We start from the raw sequence: 16,911 nt of genomic DNA on the forward strand, positions 1-16,911 counted from the left end.
ATTCATGAGAGAGGCGAGGAAGAAGGGGAAGAAGAGGGAGAAGAAGAGGAGAGGAAGAAGAGGAAGTCTTCTCCTCTATTCTTTCCTCTCCGAAAAGAAGAGGAGAAATAAATAATAAGAAGAAAAAAGAAGAAAAAGAAGAGGAGAAGAAGAAAGGAATAGAGGAGAAGAAGAGAAAAATAGAATATATATTCTATTTTCTCTTTTCTCCTCTATTCCTTTCTTCTTCTCCTCTTTTTTTCTTCTTTTTTTTCTTCGACACGTGGGGGGGGTCGAGAACGCCGGACATTCATGAGAGAGGCGAGGAAGAAGGGGAAGAAGAGGGAGAAGAAGAGGAGAGGAAGAAGAGGAAGTCTTCTCCTCTATTCTTTCTTCTCTTCTTTTTTCTTCTTCTTCTTCCTCTTTATTTTATCGGGAACGAGGGTCGTCGAGAGGTCGAGGAGCGGTAGAGGAGAAACCCTAAATAGAAAGTATCGTCGGTGTGAGAAACATGTACCGTCGGTGTCGGGAACTACACCCACATCCCACAAGTGGCACGGGCTTCGACGCCCACGTCACTTGTGGGACGTGGATGTAGTGTCCGACACTGAAGGCCACATGTATCTCACACCCACGATACTTGCTAGCTATTTAGGGTTTCCTCTACCGAAAAGAAGAGGAGAAATAAATAAGAAGAAGAAAGAAGAAGAAAAAGAAGAGGAGAAGAAGAAAGGAATAGTGGAGAAGAAGAGAAAATAGAATATATTCTATTTTCTCTTCTTCTCCACTATTCCTTGGAGAAGAAGAGAAAATAGAATATATTCTATTTTCTCTTCTTCTCCACTATTCCTTTCTTCTTCTCCTCTTTTTTTTCTTCTTTTCTTCTTTTCTTCTTCTTCTTCTTATTATTATTATTATTATTAGCCAGAAGTAGAGAGAGGTTTCCTAGTGTCAAAGTATTGAAGAAATCCATGCCTTCATCATTAGCCGGAAGTAACCAGGTCATGTTGGTACGAAGTTCTGCAAAGTTGTTCTGGAATGGAGTCCCGGATAGCATAATCCGCCTTTTTGTACGAATTCAGCAAAGGCCTTCCAAATAGTGATATTCGGAAGGCTCTTGCTGAACTTTGTACCAAAAAGCGAATTATCCTATCTGGGACTCCGTTCCAGAACAACTTTGAAGAGCTTCATACCATCATGCACATGTTACTTTCGCCTAATGATGAAGAAATGGTTTTGTTTAATCCCTTGACACTAGGCAACCTCCCGGCCCCTCGGCGATCCTATCGAACATGAGAGGAAGAAGAGGATAAAAAAAGAAGAGGAAGAAGAAAAAAAAAGGAGAAGAAAGAATAGAGGAGATCTTCTCCTCTATTCTTTCTTCTCCTCTTTTTTTCTTCTTCTTCCTCTTTTTTTTATCGGGAACAAGGGTCGTCGAGGGACATAGATGTAGTGTCGTCGTTGTCGATATATACCCCCTCCCGATAGCTTACTATGATTAGGTAGCTAGTTCTACGTTTGGCACTAATATATCCATCTGTCATGTTTGCATAATAATTGCCATGTTGTAAATATTTGTAGAAACTATGGACACCGCCCTAGACGAAGCAACAAAAGAAGCGTTGTTGAGGGACATAATCGCAGAAGGAAGTGATGCCATCTCGTTGTTTCTCAACGAAACCAATGGTCTGGAAGGAGAGGGTGAACAAGCTGGCTACGGTGACCTAATGCCAGTGCAAGAAGAAGAACATGAGGACGGCTCCGGTGACCCAATGCCGGTGCAAGAAGGAGACCGTGATGACGGCTCCGGTGACCGAACCGAGTCCGGCCAGGTATATATATTAGTTAAGCCTATGCTGACTAGCTGATTGATGCATTCATTGTTTTGGTATGTACACATATTAATTAAGTCTTTGTTCTTTTTTCTAGCCCTCCGAATCGAGCACAACTTCGGTAAAGAGACGAGGCCCGAAGAAAAAGTTGAGCTCGGATGAAAAGTTTGAGATCATAGTAATCGCGCCCGACGGCCAACCTATTGAACCCCTCCGGACAAAGAGCGCATTTGTTGCTCAGTGCGGGGTTCTGGTTAGGGACAAGATCCCGATAAGCATCCAGCAATGGTTTAAGCCGGCTACAGAAGACCCTGAGGTGTCTTATGTCAATGATATGCAGAAAAATGATCTTTGGACTGAGCTGAAGTCAAATTTCACCCTACCGCCTGAGGATAATCCAGAGAACCCAGTTAAAGAGAAATTAATCAAGTCTTTTGCTCTGAAGAGGATGGCAGAACTATTCAGGAGGTGGAAGAAAGAGCTGAATAAGTTTGTCGAAAATAATGAGACACCAGAATTCAAGGGCAGATATGAGAAGATCAGAGATCACTGGCCCGCATTTGTGGCCCACAAGACATCAGAAAAGAGTAAGAAGATGTCGGCGACAAACAAGCAAAATGCTGCGAAGAAGAAGCTTCACCATCGCACGGGGTCAGGTGGCTACCTCGTAGCCCGGCCTAAGTGGTCCAAGACTGAGAATGATCTGGTTCATAAAGGGATCGAACCAGAGACAATTAACTGGCCAGACCGTTGCCGGACTTGGTTCTTCGGGGCTGGCGGAACACTGGACCCTGTAACAGGGAAGTGCATTTGTACGAACGATCAAATGGACATCCCAGTCAGTAAGCTTAAGCAGTATATCAAAGCAGCGCAGGAAGGGACGTTCTTTCCAGACAGAGAGAACGACGAGATCACAATGGCCCTCGGAAATCCTGAGCACCCTGGACGGACACGAGGCACGCCAGGCTCCATTCCGTGGAAGGTTGGGTTTCCGGACGCAGGCGGTTACAAATCCCATGAGAGGAGGAAAAAAGTGCAGCAGACCCAAATACAGGCGCTGCAAGCAAGGGTAGACGCGATAGAGGAACGAGAAGCAAATCGCAGCAAACGTACTGCTGAAGCCTCCCCGAAGCTAGCCCGCCATCTCAGCGCAGAAGCAGCGTGGCTTCCACCGAGCTGCTTCAGCTGGAGCATGCCTTGACGGCTCCTGCCAGCTATCCCGTGGATGCTATAACGGAGTCTCAAAATTGCCACCTTATGACGCAATGGATGAATTTGAAGGTCAAGGCGGCTGTTGGCTCTGTTTATCCTACTGAACCCGGCGCAACTTTTCATTGCCGGCCGATTCCAGAAGGATATGCTAGGGTGATGGTGGATGAGATAACGGAGGGATTTGAGGACCTCCAGCTTGACCACCCTACCGGTGAAGGGGAGACTCGGCTGGGGTCTGCTCTGAAGACTCCATGCCTATGGCGGAAGGAGCTCATCAACCTTCCGAACTGGACGCCACCGCCTCCTCCTCCTCCTCCGGCGAGTCAGGGCACTCCGCCTCCACCGCCTCCTCCTCCGGCGAGTGACGATCAGGGCCCTCGGCCGGCTCCTTCTCCGGCGCGTGGCGGCACTCCGCCTCCTTCTCCGCCTGCGCCGACGCGCCCGAGCAGCCAGCCTCCTCCTTCTCCACCTTGTCAGCAAGGACGGAAGAGACCTGCCGCCGCTCTAGCTGCTCCGGAGCGTCGTAGTCCTTCTCCTCCGCCTTTTAAGCAAGTAAAGAAGACAACCGCTCCGTCTGCTCGGTCGGCGTCTAGCAGTACAACCAGAGGCGGGAGGACATACAGATTCGGTCCTTCTCTGAAGACTCCAGAGAAGTTACCATATGAGAGGACCCTGGAGGAGAACGCCGAGATCGCGTGAGAAGAAGTGAGGAACTTCTTTGAAGGGGTGAAAGCAAAGAAACATCCACCTCCGGAGGAGAAGGTAGATCGGGTGAAAGTGAAGCGCACTCTGGCTGCCCTGACAAAACCACCGAAGTCTGATCCGCCGAAAGGAAACTATGACCGCATTATTGAAAAGGAATTTGCCAGAGCGGAGCGGTCGGGAAGTACTGTCAGTGATCAAAGGCTGAAAGAACGACGAGCTGGGAAACAAATTGCCCAGCTCGGCGAACAAGCGAAGCAATCGTGCCCCCCGCTCAAGGTGCCTAGCCACAACGTCGCTAATGATCCGAGGATGGTGCCCGGTTATAGCAATCTTGCAGATTACCTGCCCGACAAAGTACATTATGAACCCATGGACGTGCAGATACAAAGATACGAGTACGGGAAGCCTCTCGTCAAAGATGAAAGATCTCTATCAACGATGATGCGAAGATTGCATGATTGGTACTTGAAAATCTGCAGAGACTCTGGGGGAGGAGTACTTTGTATGTGAAAGTTAAAAAGGAGCATGACCTCGTTGGAATTGATCTGTTGCCTGTTCCATTTGAGGAGTTCTATCAGTTTTTCAATCAATTGGCCCTCGATAAAACAACGGTCGCCTGCTACTGTCTGTAAGTAGTACTACTTCTGTCATTAAGTTTCTCTATATAGCTTAGCTCTTTCATTGCATGTATTTATAATCATCCTCACTATATTATGCAGATTGAAGATCGCCAAATTGAAGAAAAGACAAGTCGGTGATATTGGGTTCATTAACACATATCTCATAGATGCAACTCAGGTTAAACTTCATGCCGCAGCTACCGAGACCAACTTGCTACGATCGTTCGTAATAAATCAAAACAAAGATATAATACTCTTTCCTTACAACTTCAGGTGAGTGTTACTGTCTTGTGCGTATTCGATTTCCCTTATATATTAGTCAAGGTTATAGTAATGTAATTCATGAGTTATGCATGTGTGTGCAGTTTCCACTATATTCTCCTAGAGATTAAGCTTGAGCAGGGAGTAGTAACCGTCTTGGACTCTAAACGAAAAGATCCCAAGGAGTATGCGGACATGACTGAAATCCTCAAGAAGTAAGTTAAATCGATCATTATCCACCATATCAGCAACTTTGTTCATTTCCTGATATCAAGTAATTGTTTTCTTTGTCCGGCAGGGTTTGGAGAAAATTCACCAAAACAGTTCCGGGACTGCCGAAGGAGCTGGAATTTAGACACCCGAAAGTAAGTACTATAGTAGCATGTTCCGCGCATCTCCTAGTGATTCAAGCGCTAGTTTCATCAATACCATTTAGCATTCTTGCTTATCAGTTTGATTGACCTCTATTTCTTGTAAAGTGGTTGTGGCAGGAACAAGGGAATGATTTCTGTGGATACTACATCTGCGAGTCCATCCGCCACACGACCTGTGAGCGGGGCGGGTACTCTAACGAACAATATGAAGTACGTAAATAACAACATTCACAATTTTATTTTATTACCATCATTTGTGTTGAGTTTCATTCATTCATATATATATGTATTGACCCCCTTCTTCAAATTAGATGTTTCGGAAGCGGGATGAACTCCTAGCACCAGCTCGCATGCGAGCAATTCAAGAGGAATTGGCGGCATTCTTTCTTGACCACGTGATCCCTGAAGACGGAGAATTCTATGTGGACCCTGAGTCCGTATGATTATATTTGTAAGAGATAATTATTGTATATATGTAGCCGGTAGTGTCAGATAGATATACGAGAACTTGTTGTTCGACCAATCTCTCAGAAAAGGAGAGGTGGTCGATATCACTTCTCTCTGTATGCATATATGTTCATGACGATCTTCTGTTTCCTTCGTTTGCTTACTAGCTAGCTAGCGTGTCTAGTCCTCTCTATACGTATGTATAGTACGTAGCGTCGACCAAGCACGGACATAACGGAGGACACTTCTCTCTATTAATTATAGCTAGCTAACACAATATATGAAACACCTAAATTAACCCCCCAAAACCCCCAACCCCCCCCCCCTTTCAAAAAAAACAAAAACCCCAGCCACAGAAATGCTGACGCGTGGATGCCTATTGGTCCCGGTTGGTGCTACCAACCGGGACCAAAGGGTCTCCTGACTGGGCTCTGCGCACTGCCCACGTGGAGGGCCTTAGTCCCGGTTCTGGATTGAACCGGGACTAAAGGGGGGAGGTATTAGTACCGACACTTTAGTCCCGGTTCCGGAATCAGGACTAAAGGCCCTTACGAACCGGGACTATAGGCCCTTTTTCTACCAGTGAGAGTTCGTACCTAAAGAAGCACGAACCATGTGGACTTGAGGTCCTCGTCGGTTTGTACAAATACTCATATCGTCAATCCATGCAGCTGTACCACTCATATAACAACATGTGGAATTTAGATCCCGTCAAAAAAACATGTGGAATTTAGATGGGCGGAAGAACATCAGTAGATACAAGGTGCTTGCAATAGAGAACCACGGACGGTTGCAGTCGAGGTAGAGGCCTCCTGGTCGATGACAAGCTGCTGGATGAGCTCGAGCACCCACCTTCTGTCGGGCTGCTGCTGCGCCGCCGAGGTGTCGGCTCTATGGCGGCTCCCCCGGCCGGATCTGGCCACAGCGACGATCTGAGTGCAAGGCTTGTGATGTGCAACAAAATGGAACTGATGGCAACCATCTCCATTACAATTTCCGTTTATATCCTACTGTAAACACAAGAGCTAGGATGAAAATAATAATTTAAACCAATCATGCATAAAGATCACTAATCTGATGGTAAATTTGAGATAGCCTAGATGTTGTCGTCAATGTTATAAACCACAGATCATTAGGAATCAACACTAACCATGGAAAATTTGGTAGTCACTGCATGCTGTATACCTAAACTCTCTGCTATGGAGCATTAACATCTGCTTCCAGGCTCCAGCTGCTGGCCCATGGGATCTTCCATATGAACCGCCAGCTCAGGCTTGGCAATATTAATCTGATGCTACGCCATAGAAACCTAAAACACCAACACCATAATGCAATTTTAAGAAGGCTGTCATTTGCCTGAACAAAAAATCCACAGGAACTCTGAATATATAGTAGTACCTGCGGACAATAAACTAAGTTAACTGTAAATCAGGAAGTTTTAAAATAATATTGTTTGAATAGTGGATATAAGCACACAACCAATTGCTGTAGGTCAAATATATATAATGTGAAGACTGACTTAAATCAACGCACACATGAGACTTGACTGGAGCGCAGAGGCGCCCATAGGCCAGGTCATAACCAAAAACTCATCTCGAGTTTGAGCTCTTTATTGAGAATCAGACAAAGAAACATAGAAAATTTAAGAGAAGAGCAAAAATTTACTGGGTGGATAGACTGCCGATCCAGCCGGAGAGGAAGCTATCAGGCACCATGGTCCCAGTTGCGGAAGGCCTCGATGGCAAATAAGAACCCCAGCCGGCAGGGCGGTGCTGACCAATGGCAAGACGGAGACGTCAACGTGCTCCACGCGCAGCCCCGGGACAGACTACTCGAACACCTCCGCCGCTGGTCAACGACAGGTCAGCTGCGTTGGTGCATGCATGAGCGAAGAGAAGAAGGTTCAGATCAGAGAACGTACTGGCGTAGAGGATGCCTTGCGGAGAGAGCCCCTCCTCGAGATGCTCAAGCCATACCATACTGCATCCCGCGCAGCCACCGTTGACCACCGAACCACATCGTCCCACTTCGACCCGCTTTGGTAATTATACTCCAGTTCAAAGCAATAGTTGGTTGCTTTCCAGTTAAATTATACTCCCTGCTTGGCAAACTGAAACTATGATTATCCTAAATCATACTTCAAGAGTTGCTGCAGATCAACAGCTGCTCTGAGTACAAGAACTCTCCCCCTATCTGCAAGATCAGCAGTACAAACAATACATTTTTTGAGTATATTTTCAAAGTACTTCAAGCAGGATAATTGAAGTTACTGAAATTTTACTAAAACTGTGCCTACGACTACATCTCCTACTCATAATCTGTACCCATACACATACAAATAAACTGAACCCTACTCCTAATCTGTACCCAAGCAGTACTCCAAATTTAAAGGGAGGAGACAGGGGAAGCTCACCATGCAATGGAGATGCTAGCGAAGAGGAGCACCGTCGAGCAGGGTGTCCTCGAGCAGATGTTCGTCGTCGAGCATCACCTGTTCGCCTCCCGGTCCTGGGTGTAGTAGGTTTAGGCGGGGACGCCGGCGTGGGCGCGCGCGAAGGGCTTGGCGCTGGTTGGGTCGCGCACGGCCTTGTGGAGCCGCGGCCACCGTCGGTTGCGTGATCGGAGAAGACGCTGCGGGAGGCGAGCAGGCGATGGACGGGCCCGGGTGGCTGAGCAGGAGCAGCGCGTTGACGCCGCCCGCCCACACCGCGGTTGTCGCTCGATCTGCGACGAGGGGAGGGGAAGAGAGGGGGCCACGGCGGGAGGCGAAGTCGCCGGTTCTGGGAGGAGGTGGGGAGGGCTCTGGGGATGCGTCGGTGCGTGGGGGGCAGCCGCCGCCGAAGAGATCCAGATCGAGCGGGGTTAATTTTTGTAGGTTAACGATCATAGATTTTTTTAGGTCGATTTTCTGTCGCTGAACCGTAGTGTTTTACAACGGGCCAGTTGTAGCATGTCGTTTTTTTTGGTCGGTCTGGAGGGAGGAAGTGGGGGATCGCTGGGTAGCAGGAGGTGGGAGGAGGTACCAAAAAAACCCAAAAAAAATGGGACTAAAAAAACCTGGAAGCGAGACTACCAACTGCTCCCTTAGGAGTAGAGACAACTTGCAGGAGCCCCTTAAGGGTCACTTTTTGTGCGCTGCGAGCGCGCCACTTGACACGCTCTCAGCCACACCGTCACGTGAGTATCTCAACTTATACAAATTTGGGGAATGATAATATACCCACATTACTTTTTTTCCGTTTTCATGCGGTATTAATTCGACATGCTTTTGTCCTATAAAAATTATCTGAACAAGATAGTTTGAAGCAAACACATTTTCCCTTTCCATGTGGTATTAATTCGTCCTGTTTTCCTCCTATAAAAATAGTCTGAACAAGATAATTTGAAGCAATTGCAATTTTATTTTCCACCATCATAAGGACAAACATTCCACACACCAAATGGAACAAGTGTATTTCAGACATCGATGACATACTTATAACTAATAACATGATTAATTCAGTCTATCATGCTAGTTATCGAAAAAGGCTTTCGCCCCGCTTTATAATTAATAAAGCAAACCACCACAACCACAAAGTATTCAAGAGTGTACCACAGACACACACACACAGTCACACAACATAGAGTACAATAGGGTTCTGCTGAGGGCACAGCTCAAACAAGCCCTGAAAACGAAAAAAAAAAAGGCGTAGACACCGCGGCTAAGAAGCTAATCCGGGTCAGGTGGTGGAGGAGGAGGCAGCGGAGCCAAGCGGAGAGCCATCGCGTGAAGGTCGGCAATGATGGTGTTGATGGCTTCCTGGTCATGGAAGCGGCTAAGCGGCCGCCAGAGCTGCAAATAACCACACATTTTGAATACTGCGTCAGTGGCCCGTCGAAGAGGCATACGCTGAATGACAAGCTTATTACGCACGGTCCAGAGCGTCCAGGCGCGGACCCCAATGAGCAGCCACCTAATGTGGCAGCCTGACGGGGGAGAGGCCTGGACCTCGGCGAGGAGGTCTGGGAAATTGGTGTGGCACCAACTAGCCCGGACCACCTCATGGAGGCAACTCCAGAGGAACTGGGTGGAAACACACGAGAAGAAGATGTGATTCGAGGTTTCCTCCATCCCACATAGGGGACACATCCCATCGCCCGGGCCATTCCGTTTTAACACCTCAACGCCGGAGGGAAGCCGGCCGCGGATCCATTGTCACATGAAGATCCTGATCTTGAGGGGCACACAGATCGCCCAGATCATCTCAAGGGCCGCCGGTCCAGGGGAGGGGGCGATGGCCTGGTATAGGGACTTCATGGAGAACCGACCCGAGGGCTCGAGGCGCCAGGATAGACGGTCGTGAGGCTACGACAAATCAGGCTCGTGCAGGGCAATGGCCTCCAAGAGCTCATGCCAGGAGGTGGTTTCCGGGGGCCCAAATGGCCGCCGGAACGCGAGACGCCCTAAGTCAATAAGGGCCGACTCGACGGATATCCTAGGCTCCACCGCAATGGAGAACATATCCGGGAACCTGGCGGCAAAGGGGGAGTCCCCAGCCCACCGGTCGAACCAAAACAAGGTGGAGGTCCGAGAGCCAACCGAAATGGAGGTCCCGATGCGGAGAACCGGGAGAAGCTGGATGACATTATCGACATGCATGCAATGTGATCTACTCTGCAGAAGATGATGCCGAAACAGACTAGAAAAAGTTGTTAAACAGCAGCTGACAATGCTGGTGCTTCAGGTCAATTAATTGAACAAACAGGTCACAACCTAACATTAAGTAGCTGCAAGTACAAGCATATAAAGCAGAGAAACGTGGCTCTCCTCTCGGGTGGCCGTCTCAGGCGGCAGCTTCCCACAACGATGGCGATGGCTACTTTGTGGAAGTGGAGCACTACAAACAACACAATACTATAAGGCCACAAGTAATCAAACCATAAATCTCAATCACACCGAGTCTGATGTAACTTAGCCGCTAGTTCAGGCATAGCAGAGAAACAGGGAGAATAGAAGCAGAGCACTGCAGGAGGTTGTTCTAAAAAATAAACATAAGAAAAACACTAGTAACTAAATCCTTGAGAAGAAGAGCACTGCTGCTTATATCTCACACGTAAATCATCGGCTGAAGCCGGATTGTGAATGCAGCAAACCGTCACTCACGGAAGCCGGACTCTGAACCTAGCACGGAGTTCGCTTGTCCAGAAGTGTAACCAAACTTAAATAACATGATTGATTTCAGACATTGATTGATGACAAACTAATTGATAACATGATCAATTCAAAATTAGCAAAGGGAATATTAATCTAGCCTGGTCATGCAAGGTCGTGCAGCAGCTTCAACGCACATCATGTGCCAAGCTAAGCTAGCCAATGCACATGCATGAGAGCATGCTGAAATAGAAGTACTAGCATACATAGCACTGTATCGATAAAGGGCATACATAGCACTGAGACATGATCTAAAATGAATGTTCTAGGTTGAAAAAGAAGAAAACGACTAACTAAATTCGTACTTGAGAAGTTAATTCCGCAAACCCAAGCATGTGTATACAGAGAGACAAGTCCTGTAATAGCTTGTACGCTTCATGGGCATATGATTGAGATTTGCCTACTATAAGAGTAGGAGCATACATAACTTAATTAGGACATGCACTTAGAAGAGCAGCATGGTTAAAGAACCAATCAAATTTGAAACCTCTCATATAACACTCACTTTTGCTGCTAGCTAAGGCAAGCCACGTGATCGAGTGCATATATGCCTGAATTATATATACTGTAGGTCTTGTTAGGATCTTTTTACACCAGGTACGCACGTTCATGAGCCGTTATCATTTCTTTATCATGTGAGTACAGAACAAAACTGCGTGACATAGTAGAGCTACTTGCATACAAGAGTGACCATATGGTTTAATGGAAAACATATCATGAATAGCTTTGTAGTTGGGCAACGACTGCATGACAAAGAGTAGACACAGTCCGACATAATCATGACCCATTCAGGTCTGACACTAGCACTAGTAGAAAACAGGGCTTTGGTCCAGGCCTGGCCAGCCCATTAGTCCTGGTTCAGTCACGGACCGGGACCCATGGGGGCATAGGTCCCGGGTCGTGAGCCCAGGGGGCCGGCCGGGCCTCATGTGGCATTGGTCCCGGTTCGTCTGGCCCCTTTGGTCCCGGTTTCAGACACGAACCAGGACCAATGGGCCTTGCTCCTGGCCCACAACCATTGGTCTCGGTTCGTGGCTGGAACCGGGACCAAAGGGGGGTCGGCCAGGCTCCGTTGCGTGGAAGGTTGGATTTCCCGGCGTAGGCGGTGACAAAACCCGGGAGAGGAGGAGGAAACTGGAGCAGAGCGAACTGTAGAAGTTGAATGCAAGAATACGAAAGCTAGAGGAACAAGTTGAGAGCCAGTGAGGTGCCGGAGCTACCTCGGAAGCTATCGTGCCATCTCAGCGGAGAAGCAGCGTGGCTTCCACCGAGCTCGTTCAGCAGCCTGACTTCACGGCTCCTAGCTACCCCGTGGATGCTATCACGGAGGCTCAATGTCGGTGTCAAAACCGGCGGATCTCGGGTAGGGGGTCCCGAACTGTGCGACTAGGCGGATGGTAACAGGAGACAAGGGACACAATATTTTTACCCAGGTTCGGGCCCTCTTGATGGAGGTAAAACCCTACGTCATGCTTGATTAATATTGATGATATGGGTAGTACAAGAGTAGATCTACCACGAGATCAAGGAGGCTAAACCCTAGAAGCTAGCCTATGGTATGATTGTTGTATGTTGGAGTTGTCCTACGGACTAAAACCCTCCGGTTTATATAGACACCGGAGAGGGTTAGCGTTACACAAAGTCGGTTACAATGGTAGGAGATCTAAATATCCGCATCGCCAAGCTTGCCTTCCACGCCAAGGAAAGTCCCATCCTGACATGGGACGAAGTCTTCAATCTTGTATCTTCATAGTCCAGGAGTCCGGTCAAAGGTCATAGTCCGGCTACCCGGACACCCCCCAATCCAGGACTCCCTCAGTAGCCCCTGAACCAGGCTTCAATGACGACAAGTCCGGCGCGCAGATTGTCTTCGGCATTGCAAGGCGGGTTCCTCCTCCAAGTTCTTCATAAAAGATTGTAAACACTAAGGATAGTGTCCGGCTCTGCAAAATAAGTTTCCACATATTGCCATAGAGAGAATAATATGAACACAAATCTAATCTGCTGACGTATCCCGCAGCGTGATATCACACCGCGGCCAAGCCTTTATCTGAATCGCTTTTACTTCCCCACCTCAGCGCGTTTTGCGAGGCGGTTTCCTTGGCACATCTTGTCAAAGCAGAGATCGTGTCCCCCATTTACGGGATTCTCATCAATACGGACGTGGGTAACCCAATCGTGCCCGTTAGCATGTGTTCTCGATTAAAGGCGAGTCCCAAACGGTTACGGGGAGGGCTCTTGGTATTCGACCTCTTATAAAGAGACCAAGGCCTTACTCCTTTCGTTCAATCTCAAACGAGTTCGCTCGTCGCCTCGAGTTCCAACACCCTAGGCTCTAGATTTCAGGCGCTTCGGACCTTCGACAATGTCCGGTTCCGACCTTCAAGGCCGATGGATGCCCTCCTCCGTCACGGAGGAGGACATGCTAAAGCTGAGAGAGGCTAAGTTCTTTGACCGGTGAAATTTCGCATAGGTTGCCTGCTCAAGGGCAGGCTATTCCTAGTCCCTTGCCCGGTGAGAGCGTGGTGTTCATGTCTCACTTCCTTCGGGGGTTAGGCTTCCCAATGGATCCCTTTGTGAGGGGGCTGATGTTCTATTATGGACTGGAATTTCACGACCTAGCTCCGGAGTCCATCCTCCATATTTCCTCATTCATCGTGGTGTGTGAAGCATTCCTCCATGTCACTCCTCACTTCGGATTATGGCTCAAGACCTTCAAAGTGAGCCGAAGATAATCGAGGGACGGCACGCGGAGTGCGGAGGTGCTGTTATAAGCAAGAATGCTGATGCTCCATGGCCCGAGGGCTCTTTTCAAGAGGAGCTTGGCTTATGGCAACGGGAGTGGTTCTATATCACCGCTCCCCGGGGCACCAAGTGGGTGGCGCCGCCTGCCTTTCGCTCGGGTCCCCCACCACAGCTAGCGTCATGGGCCAATAAAGGACTAGACTGGGGGCCATCTAAGGACGTGTCCTTGCTGTAGGGCCGCATCAGGGATCTCTTAGAAAGAGACCTCAGCTTGGTCAAGGTGACACAAGTCATACTGATCCGCTGAACCCTGCCCGGCAAACGTCGCTCCCTTCGTCTGTGGGAGTTTAATCCGGAGGGACCACGAGCTCTCCAGCATTTCATGGGCGCTACGCCCGTGGAGATGTATAAACTGTTCTTCGGATCACAAGCAATGTTTCCGGATTTGACCGAGGACGCAGGACTGAGCTGCAACCGCCCGGATACTCAAGTAAGTAGTCTTATGCCTGGACTAGCCATCCGTATTATTTGTCATAAACTTGCCCCTAAAAGAGCTGTCCTTTTAAACAGGAGTGGATAGCGAAAGCGAAGCTGATCAGGTGTCCGGCTCCCCTCCCCGAGACCATGCCGGATCCCGTGCTGGTCAGGATGTTGAAGATTGTGCCTTTGGAGAAAAACAAGGGAGGGGACAAGGAGACTACGGCCTCCTCAAAGGAGGCTGTTCCGAAGGGAGGAACCGACAATTCCTCTCCTAAGGGAAAGAAGAGGGTCGCCTCTGACGACTTGGAGACCATGGCCTCAAAGCGGGGGAAGAAATCCTCATCAGAGGGTCCTGCGCCGGGGGGTACCTCGGCCGAATTATGCCCTCAAGGGGATTAGCCCTCCAGCGAGCCGTAAGTAGAGAAAGATTTTCTTCTTGAAAGACGGGAGAAATCCTTGCTTTATATCTGAGAAAAGTAACAGAAAATTTACCTTGTAGTTCGGATCTCAACCCTTCTCAGCAGAGCTCGTCTTCGAGGGACCTTCTTCCGGAGATGATGGAGAGTGGAACACCTCCCCCTGCCGTGCCGCCTAGCGAGGCGGGCGACCCTGAGGTGTCGTCGCGGAGGGTTTCTCCGAATCCGGCAGGGGCGGAAGGTAGCCATGTGGCCCCCCAAGGTTCTCCGCGTCCGGCCTTCGAAAGAGGCCATAGGACGAGTCCAGCACCGTCCGGTGCTCGGTCGGAGGAGCTGAAGAATCTGCTAGGGCGAGCTTCTATCTCAGAGGAGCACCGTGCCTTGATGGGCACGGTGATTGACAAGATTTCTTCCGCGGAAAGCGGATTGCACGAGGCCGTCAGAAGTTTACTGACAGGTTTTGAGGTACGTGAAATAATGTACACTTTTTGGACAGCTGCGCATAAATAAGATGTGCCTTGTGTAGATAGTAGCCCCTGAGACTCTGTGCGTTGTCAAAAGTGACGGCATGCAGAGGATCATAATCCCGGGTCTAAAATGTCGCCTTTGTATATAGGCGGCGAAGTGTCCGGAATCCAGCCGGACTGATGAATTTGCCGAGCTAAAGCGGCAACTTAACGTGGCAGATGCCGACATCGCGCTCGTCAATGAGCGGCTTGACGAAGCACAAGGTACGTAATTCCTTGGGCGGCACCTGGTAAGAGGAGCTTTGCGCCAGTATCTTACAATGTGTGCTTGACGCAGATGGTGCGGCTGCTGTGGAGAGTCTTCGGGCAGAACTTGTCTGAGCTAAGGAACAAGCCAGAAAGAGTGATGCGGTTGCCGAGAAGGCCCTTGAAGAGCTGAGAGCCGAACAGGCTGCTCACTGCCGAAGCAAGAAAGATATGGCCGAAATGGCCATGAAGCTAAAAAGCGCTACTGACCGTTGCAAGCTTCTTGAAAAAGAAGACCGGGCGAAGCGGACGGACTTGGAGAAGGTCGTTGCTGATGCCAAGGATGCTCGCTCTGCGATGAGAGCTGCGAAGGAGGAGCTGCGTTAGGTCGGAGAAATCACGGCTGGAAAACCCTATATGCTGCGGAGGAAGTTTTGTGATCCTAAGCATGCTACGTTGGACCGACTGTGGAGTACGGCGGACACACATCTGGATTTGGCGGCAAGTGCCGCTGATGCGACTGAACACTTTCGAGATCAGAAAGATTGCGAAGTGGAGAAACTCTTCTGGCCGCAGTTCCACAATCCAAAGCGTCCACTATCAGTGGCCGATCATCTGGCCGAGTGGGCCGAGCTGAGTAGGTTGTCCGGACTCGCCATGATGTGTGTCATGAGTCATTTGTGGCCGGAGAGATCGGAGCCGAAGAGTTATTTCAGCTTGGTGCAGCAATTCCTTGGTGCGGTGCCGCGTATCAATGCAATGAAGAGGTCAGCATGTATAGAGGGTGTGTGGATGGCTCTTGCCCGTGTCAAGACATACTTGGCAGAAATGGAGACCACCGCTGTCGCATCCCAAGATTCGAACAGAAACCGAGTACCTGCCGAGCACTATTTTCAGGAAGTATGCCAGGCGCTCGTGTAATAGAGACGCGGTGCTCGAAAGATGCTATCTTCGAATAGCGTATGCAATTTGTAAAACGTTATTTTTATAAATTATAGGAACTTTTTATACTTGTGCCTGCAAGTATTTTAACACCTCCTGTGCGGACGTTTATATAAAATCTGAAAGATGGCAGTCGTCGGCTTCAGCCCTCGTGCACATAATGCCGGGGTGTTCGCAGAAGGCGCTTTTTCACACTTAATCCAACGTCTTGGTCCTACAAAGGAGGTGATAGCGCAGCGAACTAGGCAATCGGACTATAATGATTTATCACTTTCACTTAGCCATAGGAGCTTGACAGTGGGGCTACTTAGATAGCCCCTGGTGGCGACTGCGCTCGCCCGAATTCGGGGCGCGTATGTGCCTGGCCGGGAAACGGCCCTTCGTTAAAGCGGAGGAATCCTATAGATTTCGGTAGGTCATCGAGTGGCTGACCAATCTCACGCTATATCATGACAGTCAGTTTTCGGCTTTCTCTACTGAGGTGCTCGCCTGGCCAAACCGGGGCACAATCGCAGTAGTTCTCCTGGTGCTACCTTAGCCGATAGAGCGGAACATAAGGCAGCCGAACACAGGAGCCGGGCAACCCAACATTTGACCAAAGACATGATTTGGAGCTGATGCATATAAGGCCAAAACTCGCGACGCCGAACACTCCCTAAGGCATTCGGTGAGTGCGGGCGAGACAATCGCCCTTTGTTAAAAGCCCCTAGTGTCTAGGTACACGCAAAAATTCTGACGTGGCCACATGCCAAGACGCCAGCCTCCTCCTTGGTTATAGAGAAAACCAGGGGATGTATATCAACAAGAGACAGTAAAAAAGGTTTACGCAGGGTCTTAATCTGAAAAGAATCCTTGGAACGGGTCCCTACTGCACGTCTGTGCCTGTGTCTCCGTTGTGCGGTATCCTGGACGGGCGCAGCATGATGTTCATCTGTAAAAGAGAGGAACTAAGTTGAAAAAATGGTCGTGCTGAACAGAAGTTATATTAAATAAA

At 49.0% G+C, this 16,911-nt stretch overlaps 1 long non-coding RNA gene across 2 annotated transcripts; it reads right to left on the minus strand.

The window, feature by feature from the left end:
• Positions 1–6,064: 6,064 nt before the first annotated feature.
• Positions 6,065–8,243, minus strand: LOC123064062 (uncharacterized). Of its 2 annotated transcripts, XR_006430645.1 has the most exons (5): positions 7,844–8,243; positions 7,096–7,623; positions 6,581–6,739; positions 6,219–6,440; positions 6,065–6,101 (listed from the first exon to the last, which is right to left on the minus strand). It is a non-coding gene; the product is annotated as an uncharacterized lncRNA (long non-coding RNA). The 2 variants fall into 2 exon arrangements; XR_006430644.1 differs by lacking the exon at positions 6,065–6,101 and having other exon boundaries at positions 6,116–6,440.
• Positions 8,244–16,911: the final 8,668 nt, after the last annotated feature.

The sequence above is a fragment of the Triticum aestivum genome, chromosome 1A (genome assembly GCF_018294505.1).
Source record: "Triticum aestivum cultivar Chinese Spring chromosome 1A, IWGSC CS RefSeq v2.1, whole genome shotgun sequence".
NCBI classification, from domain to species: domain Eukaryota; kingdom Viridiplantae; phylum Streptophyta; class Magnoliopsida; order Poales; family Poaceae; genus Triticum; species Triticum aestivum.